At 50.5% G+C, this 13,901-nt stretch overlaps 1 protein-coding gene across 39 annotated transcripts in view; it reads right to left on the bottom strand.

Moving 5' to 3' along the window:
- The window catches only part of TCF7L2 (transcription factor 7 like 2), a 262,286-nt gene that overhangs the window by 119,821 nt on the left and 128,564 nt on the right, over positions 1-13,901 (bottom strand). The window lies entirely within an intron of this gene.

Genomic DNA, 13,901 nt, shown 5'->3' with positions numbered 1-13,901 from the left:
ATCACCTGAGACACATCACACAGTGTCACACAGCACACCTGAGACACATCACACAGAGCACCTGAGACATATCACACAGTGTCACACAGAGCACCTGAGAAACATCACACAGTGTCACACAGCACACCTGAGACACATCACACAGTGTCACACAGCACACCTGAGACACATCACACAGAGCACCTGAGACATATCACACAGTGTCACACAGAGCACCTGAGACACATCACACAGTCACACAGCACACCTGAAACACACCACACAGTCACACAGCACACCTGAGACACATCACACAGTCACACAGCACACCTGAGACACATCACACAGATCACCTGAGACACATCACACAGTAACACAGCACACCTGAGACACATCACACAGAGCACCTGAGACATATCACACAGAGCACCTGAGACACATCACACAGAGCACCTGAGACACATCACACAGAGCACCTGAGACACATCACACAGTGTCACACAGAGCACCTGAGACACATCACACAGCACACCTGAGACACATCACAGTGTCACACAGCACACCTGAGACACATCACACAGAGCACCTGAGACATATCACACAGTGTCACACAGAGCACCTGAGACATATCACACAGTGTCACACAGAGCACCTGAGACACATCACACAGTGTCACACCGAGCACCTGAGACACATCACACAGAGCACCTGAGACACATCACACAGTCACACAGCACACCTGAGACACATCACATAGAGCACCTGAGACATATCACACAGTGTCACACAGCACACCTGAGACACATCACACAGAGCACCTGAGACATATCACACAGTGTCACACAGAGCACCTGAGACACATCACACAGTGTCACACAGAGCACCTGAGACACATCACACAGTGTCACACAGAGCACCTGAGACACATCACACAGTGTCACACAGCACACCTGAGACACATCACACAGTGTCACACCGAGCACCTGAGACACATCACACAGAGCACCTGAGACATATCACACAGTGTCACACAGAGCACCTGAGACACATCACACAGAGCACCTGAGACACATCACACAGTGTCACACCGAGCACCTGAGACACATCACACAGTCACACAGCACACATGAGACACATCACACAGAGCACCTGAGACACATCACACAGTGTCACACAGAGCACCTGAGACACATCACACAGAGCACCTGAGACACATCACACAGAGCACCTGAGACACATCACACAGTCACACAGCACACCTGAGACACATCACATAGAGCACCTGAGACATATCACACAGTGTCACACAGCACACCTGAGACACATCACACAGAGCACCTGAGACATATCACACAGTGTCACACAGAGCACCTGAGACACATCACACAGTGTCACACAGAGCACCTGAGACACATCACACAGTGTCACACAGAGCACCTGAGAAACATCACACAGTGTCACACAGCACACCTGAGACACATCACACAGTGTCACACCGAGCACCTGAGACACATCACACAGAGCACCTGAGACATATCACACAGTGTCACACAGAGCACCTGAGACACATCACACAGAGCACCTGAGACACATCACACAGTGTCACACCGAGCACCTGAGACACATCACACAGTCACACAGCACACATGAGACACATCACACAGAGCACCTGAGACACATCACACAGTGTCACACAGAGCACCTGAGACACATCACACAGAGCACCTGAGACACATCACACAGAGCACCTGAGACACATCACACAGTCACACAGCACACCTGAGACACATCACACAGAGCACCTGAGACATATCACACAGTGTCCCACAGAGCACCTGAGACACATCACACAGTGTCACACAGAGCACCTGAGACATATCACACAGTGTCACACAGAGCACCTGAGACACATCACACAGTCACACAGCACACCTGAGACACATCACACAGAGCACCTGAGACACATCACACAGTGTCACACAGAGCACCTGAGACACATCACACAGAGCACCTGAGACACATCACACAGAGCACCTGAGACACATCACACAGTCACACAGCACACCTGAGACACATCACACAGAGCACCTGAGACATATCACACAGTGTCCCACAGAGCACCTGAGACACATCACACAGTGTCACACAGAGCACCTGAGACATATCACACAGTGTCCCACAGAGCACCTGAGACACATCACACAGAGCACCTGAGACATATCACACAGTGTCACACAGAGCACCTGAGACACATCACACAGTGTCACACAGAGCACCTGAGACACATCACACAGTGTCACACAGAGCACCTGAGACACATCACACAGAGCACCTGAGATACATCACACAGTGTCACACAGAGCACCTGAGACACATCACACAGTGTCACACAGAGCACCTGAGACACATCACAGTGTCACACAGCACACCTGAGACACATCACACAGATCACCTGAGATACATCACACAGCACACCTGAGACACATCACACAGAGCACCTGAGACATATCACACAGTGTCACACAGAGCACCTGAGACATATCACAGTGTCCCACAGAGCACCTGAGACACATCACACAGTGTCACACAGAGCCCCTGAGACACATCACACAGTGTCACACAGCACACCTGAGACACATCACACAGAGCACCTGAGACACATCACACAGTGTCACACAGAGCAGCTGAGACACATCACACAGAGCACCTGAGACACATCACACAGTGTCCCACAGCACACATGAGACACATCACACAGAGCACCTGAGACACATCACACAGTGTCCCACAGCACACATGAGACACATCACACAGAGCACCTGAGACACATCATACAGTGTCCCACAGCACACGAGACACATCACACAGTGTCACACAGTACACCTGAAACCCATGCAGTGTCACACAGCACACCTGAGACATATCACACAGTACACCTGAGACATATCACACAGTACACCTGAATCCCATGCACAGTGTCACACAGCACACCTGAGACATATCACACAGCACGCCTGAGACACATCACACAGTCATACAGAATACCTGAGACACATCATACAGTCACACAGAACACCTGTGACACATCACACAGTCATATAGCACGCCTGAGGCACATCACACAGTCATACAGCACGCCTGAGACACATCACACAGTCATATAGCACGCCTGAGACACATCACACAGTCATATAGCACACTTTAGACATGGTCATACACAATAGAGGTTAGTCACACAGATTATACAGTGTTCCATATGCTACATATCATGTCTTCCTGTTCTACTCAGTGTTGTCAATGTAATAGGCCCTACACACTGGGCGATATTTAAGTACAATATGAACGATATCGTTCAGAATATAACAATATATCATTCATATCATTTAGTGTGGAGGAACAGACGATGAACAATGCATGTCCCCGCGGTCATTCATCGTTGGTTTTTCATTGTCAAACATAGCAAGCCAATTTGGACGATATCGTAAAACGTTCATATCGATCATCGTCCAAATCGCAGAAATCATCCAGTGTGTAGGGCCTATAAGAAAACTATCAAATCTGACTATACAAAGATGAAGCAAAACAAACAAATATAAAGGATACAGCCATAAAAAATGTACTATATCCTGTACATAATATATATATATGAAACTACACATGAAGACTGGTAATTACAGCTATATCACAACAACATCATGGGCAGAATTCTGAGTTGAGCGCTGTGGCGTCCGTCTGTGTCTTTAGCCGGTACTGATTCTGCAGTTATATGTAAATACGGCTACAAGCCCCTCCCTGTTGCACAGCCGTGTGTATGAGTATTCCGGTACTAAGACGCCCACTATGAGCACTTTAATACTGCTGTTGCTGCCTGTACTACAGATAGCGTGATGTCACTACAGCCCGGAACATTGCTGCTGCCTGTACTCTCACTACAGACAGCGTGATGTCACTACAGCCCGGAACATTGCTGCTGCCTGTACTCTCACTACAGACAGCGTGATGTCACTACAGCCCGGAACATTGCTGCTGCCTGTACTCTCACTACAGATAGCGTGATGTCACTACAGCCCGGAACATTCCTGCTGCCTGTACTCTCACTACAGACAGCGTGATGTCACTACAGCCCGGAACATTGCTGCTGCCTGTACTCTCACTACAGACAGCGTGATGTCACTACAGCCCGGAACATTGCTGCTGCCTGTACTCATACTACAGACAGTGTGATGTCACTACAGCCCGGAACACTGCTGCTGCCTGTACTATTACTACAGACAGCGTGATGTCACTACAGCCCGGAACATTGCTGCTGCCTGTACTCATACTACAGACAGCGTGATGTCACTACAGCCCGGAACTTTGCTGCTGCCTGTACTCTCACTACAGACAGCGTGATGTCACTACAGCCCGGAATTTTGCTGCTGCCTGTACTCTCACTACAGACAGCGTGATGTCACTACAGCCCGGAACTTTGCTGCTGCCTGTACTATCACTACAGACAGCGTGATGTCACTACAGCCCGGAACATTGCTGTTGCCTGTACTATCACTACAGACAGCGTGATGTCACTACAGCCCGGAACATTGCTGTTGCCTGTACTATCACTACAGACAGTGTGATGTCACTACAGCCAGGAACATTGCTGCTGCCTGTACTCTCACTACAGACAGCGTGATGTCACTACAGCCCGGAACATTGCTGCTGCCTGTACTCTCACTACAGACAGCGTGATGTCACTACAGCCCGGAACATTGCTGCTGCCTGTACTCTCACTACAGACAGTGTGATGTCACTACAGCCCGGAACTTTGCTGCTGCCTGTACTCTCACTACAGACAGCGTGATGTCACTACAGCCCAGAACTTTGCTGCTGCCTGTACTCATACTACAGACAGTGTGATGTCACTACAGCCCGGAAAATTGCTGCTGCCTGTACTCTCACTACAGACAGTGTGATGTCACTACAGCCCGGAACATTGCTGCTGCCTGTACTCTCACTACAGACAGCGTGATGTCACTACAGCCCGGAACATTGCTGCTGCCTGTACTCTCACTACAGACAGTGTGATGTCACTACAGCCCGGAACACTGCTGCTGCCTGTACTATCACTACAGACAGCGTGATGTCACTACAGCCCGGAACACTGCTGCTGCCTGTACTCTCACTACAGATAGCATGATGTCACTACAGCCCGGAACACTGCTGCTGCCTGTACTATCACTACAGACAGTGTGATGTCACTACAGCCCGGAACACTACTGCTGCCTGTACTATCACTACAGACAGCGTGATGTCACTACAGCCCAGAACATTGCTGCTGGCTGTACTATCACTACAGACAGCGTGATGTCACTACAGCCCAGAACATTGCTGCTGGCTGTACTATCACTACAGATAGCATGATGTCACTACAACCCGGAACATTTCTGCTGGCTGTACTCTCACTACAGACAGTGTGATGTCACTACAGCCCGGAACTTTGCTGCTGCCTGTACTATCACTACAGACAGTGTGATGTCACTACAGCCCAGAACATTGCTGTTGCCTGTACTATCACTACAGACAGCGTGATGTCACTACAGCCCAGAACATTGCTGCTGGCTGTACTATCACTACAGACAGCGTGATGTCACTACAGCCCAGAACATTGCTGCTGGCTGTACTATCACTACAGATAGCATGATGTCACTACAACCCGGAACATTTCTGCTGGCTGTACTCTCACTACAGACAGTGTGATGTCACTACAGCCCGGAACTTTGCTGCTGCCTGTACTATCACTACAGACAGTGTGATGTCACTACAGCCCGGAACATTGCTGTTGCCTGTACTATCACTACAGACAGCGTGATGTCACTACAGCCCGGAACATTGCTGCTGCCTGTACTATCACTACAGACAGTGTGATGTCACTACAGCCCGGAACATTGCTGTTGCCTGTACTATCACTACAGACAGCGTGATGTCACTACAGCCCGGAACATTGCTGCTGCCTGTACTCTCACTACAGACAGTGTGATGTCACTACAGCCCGGAACACTGCTGCTGCCTGTACTATCACTACAGACAGCGTGATGTCACTACAGCCCGGAACACTGCTGCTGCCTGTACTATCACTACAGACAGTGTGATGTCACTACAGCCCAGAACACTGCTGCTGCCTGTACTATTACTACAGACAGCGTGATGTCACTACAGCCCGGAACATTGCTGCTGCCTGTACTATCACTACAGACAGTGTGATGTCACTACAGCCCGGAACTTTGCTGCTGCCTGTACTCTCACTACAGACAGCGTGATGTCACTACAGCCCGGAACATTGCTGCTGCCTGTACTCTCACTACAGACAGCGTGATGTCACTACAGCCCGGAACATTGCTGCTGCCTGTACTCTCACTACAGACAGCGTGATGTCACTACAGCCCGGAACATTGCTGCTGCCTGTACTCTCACTACAGACAGTGTGATGTCACTACAGCCCGGAACTTTGCTGCTGCCTGTACTCTCACTACAGACAGCGTGATGTCACTACAGCCCGGAACATTGCTGCTGCCTGTACTCTCACTACAGACAGCGTGATGTCACTACAGCCCGGAACATTGCTGCTGCCTGTATTCTCACTACAGACAGCGTGATGTCACTACAGCCCGGAACATTGCTGCTGCCTGTACTCTCACTACAGACAGTGTGATGTCACTACAGCCCGGAACTTTGCTGCTGCCAGTACTCTCACTATAGACAGCGTGATGTCACTACAGCCCAGAACTTTGCTGCTGCCTGTACTCATACTACAGACAGTGTGATGTCACTACAGCCCGGAAAATTGCTGCTGCCTGTACTCTCACTACAGACAGTGTGATGTCACTACAGCCCGGAACATTGCTGCTGCCTGTACTCTCACTACAGACAGCGTGATGTCACTACAGCCCGGAACATTGCTGCTGCCTGTACTCTCACTACAGACAGCGTGATGTCACTACAGCCCGGAACATTGTTGCTGCCTGTACTCTCATTACAGACAGTGTGATGTCACTACAGCCCGGAACACTGCTGCTGCCTGTACTATCACTACAGACAGCGTGATGTCACTACAGCCCGGAACACTGCTGCTGCCTGTACTCTCACTACAGATAGCATGATGTCACTACAGCCAGGAACACTGCTGCTGCCTGTACTATCACTACAGACAGTGTGATGTCACTACAGCCCGGAACACTGCTGCTGCCTGTACTATCACTACAGACAGCGTGATGTCACTACAGCCCAGAACATTGCTGCTGGCTGTACTATCACTACAGACAGCGTGATGTCACTACAGCCCAGAACATTGCTGCTGGCTGTACTATCACTACAGATTGCATGATGTCACTACAACCCGGAACATTTCTGCTGGCTGTACTCATACTACAGACAGCGTAATGTCACTACAGCCCGGAACACTGCTGCTGCCTGTACTATTACTACAGACAGCGTGATGTCACTACAGCCCGGAACATTGCTGCTGCCTGTACTCTCACTACAGACAGCGTGATGTCACTACAGCCCGGAACATTGCTGCTGCCTGTACTCTCACTACAGACAGCGTGATGTCACTACAGCCCGGAACATTGCTGCTGCCTGTACTCATACTACAGACAGTGTGATGTCACTACAGCCCGGAACACTGCTGCTGCCTGTACTATTACTACAGACAGCGTGATGTCACTACAGCCCGGAACATTGCTGCTGCCTGTACTCATACTACAGACAGCGTGATGTCACTACAGCCCGGAACTTTGCTGCTGCCTGTACTCATACTACAGACAGTGTGATGTCACTACAGCCCGGAACTTTGCTGCTGCCTGTACTATCACTACAGACAGTGTGATGTCACTACAGCCCGGAACTTTGCTGCTGCCTGTACTCTCACTACAGACAGCGTGATGTCACTACAGCCCAGAACTTTGCTGCTGCCTGTACTCATACTACAGACAGTGTGATGTCACTACAGCCCGGAAAATTGCTGCTGCCTGTACTCTCACTACAGACAGTGTGATGTCACTACAGCCCGGAACATTGCTGCTGCCTGTACTCTCACTACAGACAGCGTGATGTCACTACAGCCCGGAACATTGCTGCTGCCTGTACTCTCACTACAGACAGTGTGATGTCACTACAGCCCGGAACACTGCTGCTGCCTGTACTATCACTACAGACAGCGTGATGTCACTACAGCCCGGAACACTGCTGCTGCCTGTACTCTCACTACAGATAGCATGATGTCACTACAGCCCGGAACACTGCTGCTGCCTGTACTATCACTACAGACAGTGTGATGTCACTACAGCCCGGAACACTACTGCTGCCTGTACTATCACTACAGACAGCGTGATGTCACTACAGCCCAGAACATTGCTGCTGGCTGTACTATCACTACAGACAGCGTGATGTCACTACAGCCCAGAACATTGCTGCTGGCTGTACTATCACTACAGATAGCATGATGTCACTACAACCCGGAACATTTCTGCTGGCTGTACTCTCACTACAGACAGTGTGATGTCACTACAGCCCGGAACTTTGCTGCTGCCTGTACTATCACTACAGACAGTGTGATGTCACTACAGCCCGGAACATTGCTGTTGCCTGTACTATCACTACAGACAGCGTGATGTCACTACAGCCCAGAACATTGCTGCTGGCTGTACTATCACTACAGACAGCGTGATGTCACTACAGCCCAGAACATTGCTGCTGGCTGTACTATCACTACAGATAGCATGATGTCACTACAACCCGGAACATTTCTGCTGGCTGTACTCTCACTACAGACAGTGTGATGTCACTACAGCCCAGAACTTTGCTGCTGCCTGTACTATCACTACAGACAGCGTGATGTCACTACAGCCCGGAACATTGCTGCTGCCTGTACTATCACTACAGACAGTGTGATGTCAATACAGCCCGGAACATTGCTGTTGCCTGTACTATCACTACAGACAGCGTGATGTCACTACAGCCCGGAACATTGCTGCTGCCTGTGCTATCACTACAGACAGTGTGATGTCACTACAGCCCGGAACATTGCTGTTGCCTGTACTATCACTACAGACAGCGTGATGTCACTACAGCCCGGAACACTGCTGCTGCCTGTACTCTCACTACAGATAGCATGACGTCACTACAGCCCGGAACACTGCTGCTGCCTGTACTATCACTACAGACAGTGTGATGTCACTACAGCCCGGAACACTGCTGCTGCCTGTACTATCACTACAGACAGCGTGATGTCACTACAGCCCGGAACACTGCTGCTGCCTGTACTCTCACTACAGATAGCATGATGTCACTACAGCCCGGAACACTGCTGCTGCCTGTACTCTCACTACAGACAGCGTGATGTCACTACAGCCCGGAACATTGCTGCTGCCTGTACTATCACTACAGACAGCGTGATGTCACTACAGCCCGGAACACTGCTGCTGTCTGTACTATCACTACAGACAGCGTGATGTCACTACAGCCCGGAACACTGCTGCTGCCTGTACTCTCACTACAGACAGTGTGATGTCACTACAGCCCGGAACACTGCTGCTGCCTGTACTCTCACTACAGACAGTGTGATGTCACTACAGCCCGGAACACTGCTGCTGCCTGTACTATCACTACAGACAGCGTGATGTCACTACAGCCCGGAACACTGCTGCTGCCTGTACTCTCACTACAGATAGCATGATGTCACTACAGCCCGGAACACTGCTGCTGCCTGTACTATCACTACAGACAGTGTGATGTCACTACAGCCCGGAACACTGCTGCTGCCTGTACTATCACTACAGACAGCGTGATGTCACTACAGCCCAGAACATTGCTGCTGGCTGTTCTATCACTACAGACAGCGTGATGTCACTACAGCCCAGAACATTGCTGCTGGCTGTACTATCACTACAGATAGCATGATGTCACTACAACCCGGAACATTTCTGCTGGCTGTACTCATACTACAGACAGCGTGATGTCACTACAGCCCGGAACACTGCTGCTGCCTGTACTATTACTACAGACAGCGTGATGTCACTACAGCCCGGAACATTGCTGCTGCCTGTACTCTCACTACAGACAGCGTGATGTCACTACAGCCCGGAACATTGCTGCTGCCTGTACTCATACTACAGACAGTGTGATGTCACTACAGCCCGGAACACTGCTGCTGCCTGTACTATTACTACAGACAGCGTGATGTCACTACAGCCCGGAACATTGCTGCTGCCTGTACTCATACTACAAACAGCGTGATGTCACTACAGCCCGGAACTTTGCTGCTGCCTGTACTCATACTACAGACAGTGTGATGTCACTACAGCCCGGAACTTTGCTGCTGCCTGTACTATCACTACAGACAGTGTGATGTCACTACAGCCCGGAACTTTGCTGCTGCCTGTACTCTCACTACAGACAGCGTGATGTCACTACAGCCCAGAACTTTGCTGCTGCCTGTACTCATACTACAGACAGTGTGATGTCACTACAGCCCGGAAAATTGCTGCTGCCTGTACTCTCACTACAGACAGTGTGATGTCACTACAGCCCGGAACATTGCTGCTGCCTGTACTCTCACTACAGACAGCGTGATGTCACTACAGCCCGGAACATTGCTGCTGCCTGTACTCTCACTAGACAGTGTGATGTCACTACAGCCCGGAACACTGCTGCTGCCTGTACTATCACTACAGACAGCGTGATGTCACTACAGCCCGGAACACTGCTGCTGCCTGTACTCTCACTACAGATAGCATGATGTCACTACAGCCCGGAACACTGCTGCTGCCTGTACTATCACTACAGACAGTGTGATGTCACTACAGCCCGGAACACTACTGCTGCCTGTACTATCACTACAGACAGCGTGATGTCACTACAGCCCAGAACATTGCTGCTGGCTGTACTATCACTACAGACAGCGTGATGTCACTACAGCCCAGAACATTGCTGCTGGCTGTACTATCACTACAGATAGCATGATGTCACTACAACCCGGAACATTTCTGCTGGCTGTACTCTCACTACAGACAGTGTGATGTCACTACAGCCCGGAACTTTGCTGCTGCCTGTACTATCACTACAGACAGTGTGATGTCACTACAGCCCGGAACATTGCTGTTGCCTGTACTATCACTACAGACAGCGTGATGTCACTACAGCCCAGAACATTGCTGCTGGCTGTACTATCACTACAGACAGCGTGATGTCACTACAGCCCAGAACTTTGCTGCTGCCTGTACTATCACTACAGACAGCGTGATGTCACTACAGCCCGGAACATTGCTGCTGCCTGTACTATCACTACAGACAGTGTGATGTCAATACAGCCCGGAACATTGCTGTTGCCTGTACTATCACTACAGACAGCGTGATGTCACTACAGCCCGGAACATTGCTGCTGCCTGTACTATCACTACAGACAGTGTGATGTCACTACAGCCCAGAACATTGCTGTTGCCTGTACTATCACTACAGACAGCGTGATGTCACTACAGCCCAGAACATTGCTGCTGGCTGTACTATCACTACAGACAGCGTGATGTCACTACAGCCCAGAACATTGCTGCTGGCTGTACTATCACTACAGACAGCGTGATGTCACTACAGCCCGGAACACTGCTGCTGCCTGTACTCTCACTACAGATAGCATGATGTCACTACAGCCCGGAACACTGCTGCTGCCTGTACTATCACTACAGACAGTGTGATGTCACTACAGCCCGGAACACTGCTGCTGCCTGTACTATCACTACAGACAGCGTGATGTCACTACAGCCCGGAACACTGCTGCTGCCTGTACTCTCACTACAGATAGCATGATGTCACTACAGCCCGGAACACTGCTGCTGCCTGTACTCTCACTACAGACAGCATGATGTCACTACAGCCCGGAACACTGCTGCTGCCTGTACTATCACTACAGACAGTGTGATGTCACTACAGCCCGGGACACTGCTGCTGCCTGTACTATCACTACAGACAGCGTGATGTCACTACAGCCCAGAACATTGCTGCTGGCTGTACTATCACTACAGACAGTGTGATGTCACTACAGCCCGGAACACTGCTGCTGCCTGTACTATCACTACAGACAGCGTGATGTCACTACAGCCCAGAACATTGCTGCTGGCTGTACTATCACTACAGACAGCGTGATGTCACTACAGCCCAGAACATTGCTGCTGGCTGTACTATCACTACAGATAGCATGATGTCACTACAACCCGGAACATTTCTGCTGGATGTACTCTCACTACAGACAGTGTGATGTCACTACAGCCCGGAACTTTGCTGCTGCCTGTACTATCACTACAGACAGTGTGATGTCACTACAGCCCGGAACATTGCTGTTGCCTGTACTATCACTACAGACAGCGTGATGTCACTACAGCCCGGAACACTGCTGCTGCCTGTACTATCACTACAGACAGCGTGATGTCACTACAGCCCGGAACACTGCTGCTGCCTGTACTCTCACTACAGATAGCATGATGTCACTACAGCCCGGAACACTGCTGCTGCCTGTACTATCACTACAGACAGTGTGATGTCACTACAGCCCGGAACACTGCTGCTGCCTGTACTATCACTACAGACAGCGTGATATCACTACAGCCCAGAACATTGCTGCTGGCTGTACTATCACTACAGACAGCGTGATGTCACTACAGCCCAGAACATTGCTGCTGGCTGTACTCATACTACAGACAGTGTGATGTCACTACAGCCCGGAACACTGCTGCTGCCTGTACTATCACTACAGACAGCGTGATGTCACTACAGCCCAGAACATTGCTGCTGGCTGTACTATCACTACAGACAGCGTGATTTCACTACAGCCCAGAACATTGCTGCTGGCTGTACTATCACTACAGATAGCATGATGTCACTACAACCCGGAACATTTCTGCTGGCTGTACTCTCACTACAGACAGTGTGATGTCACTACAGCCCGGAAAATTGCTGCTGCCTGTACTATCACTACAGATACAGTAGCGTTATGTCACTACAACCGGAACATTGCTGCTGGCTGTACTCTCACTACAGATGGTGTTACTGCAGCCTGCAGACATCAGTACAGATGGAGGGGTGTCAGTGCAGCCTGCATACATCAGTACAGATGGAGCGGTGTCAGTGCAGCCTGCATACATCAGTATAGATGGAGCGGTGTCAGTGCAGCCTGCATACATCAGTACAGATGGAGCAGTGTCAGTGCAGCCTGCAAACATCAGTACAGATGGAGCTGTGTCAGTGCAGCCTGCAGACATCAGTACAGATGAAGCGGTGTCAGTGCAGCCTGCAGACATCAGTACAGATGGAGCGGTGTCAGTGCAGCCTGCATACATCAGTACAGATGGAGCGGTGTCAGTGCAGCCTGCATACATCAGTACAGATGGAGCGGTGTCAGTGCAGCCTGCATATATCAGTACAGATGGAGCGGTGTCAGTGCAGCCTGCATACATCAGTACAGATGGAGCAGTGTCAGTGCAGCCTGCAGACATCAGTACAGATGGAGCGGTGTCAGTGCAGCCTGCAGACATCAGTACAGATGAAGCGGTGTCAGTGCAGCCTGCAGACATCAGTACAGATGGAGCGGTGTCAGTGCAGCCTGCAGACATCAGTACAGATGGAGCGGTGGCAGTGCAGCCTGCAGACATCAGTAGAGATGGATCGGTGGAAGTGCAGCCTGCAGACATCAGTACAGATGGAGCGGTGTCAGTGCAGCCTGCAGACATCAGTACAGATGGAGCGGTTTGTTTAGTGTAGCCTGTAGACATCAGTACAGATGGAGCGGTGTCAGTACAGCCTGCAGACATCAGTACAGACAGAGCGGTGTCAGTGCAGCCTGCAGACATCAGTACAGTTGGAGCGGTGTCAGTGCAGCTTGCAGACATCAGTACAGA

The sequence above is a fragment of the Pseudophryne corroboree genome, chromosome 3 (assembly GCF_028390025.1).
Source record: "Pseudophryne corroboree isolate aPseCor3 chromosome 3, aPseCor3.hap2, whole genome shotgun sequence".
NCBI lineage: Eukaryota > Metazoa > Chordata > Amphibia > Anura > Myobatrachidae > Pseudophryne > Pseudophryne corroboree.
The sequence above is the reverse complement of the archived record's forward strand: the minus strand, read 5'-3'. Positions and strand labels throughout refer to the sequence as shown.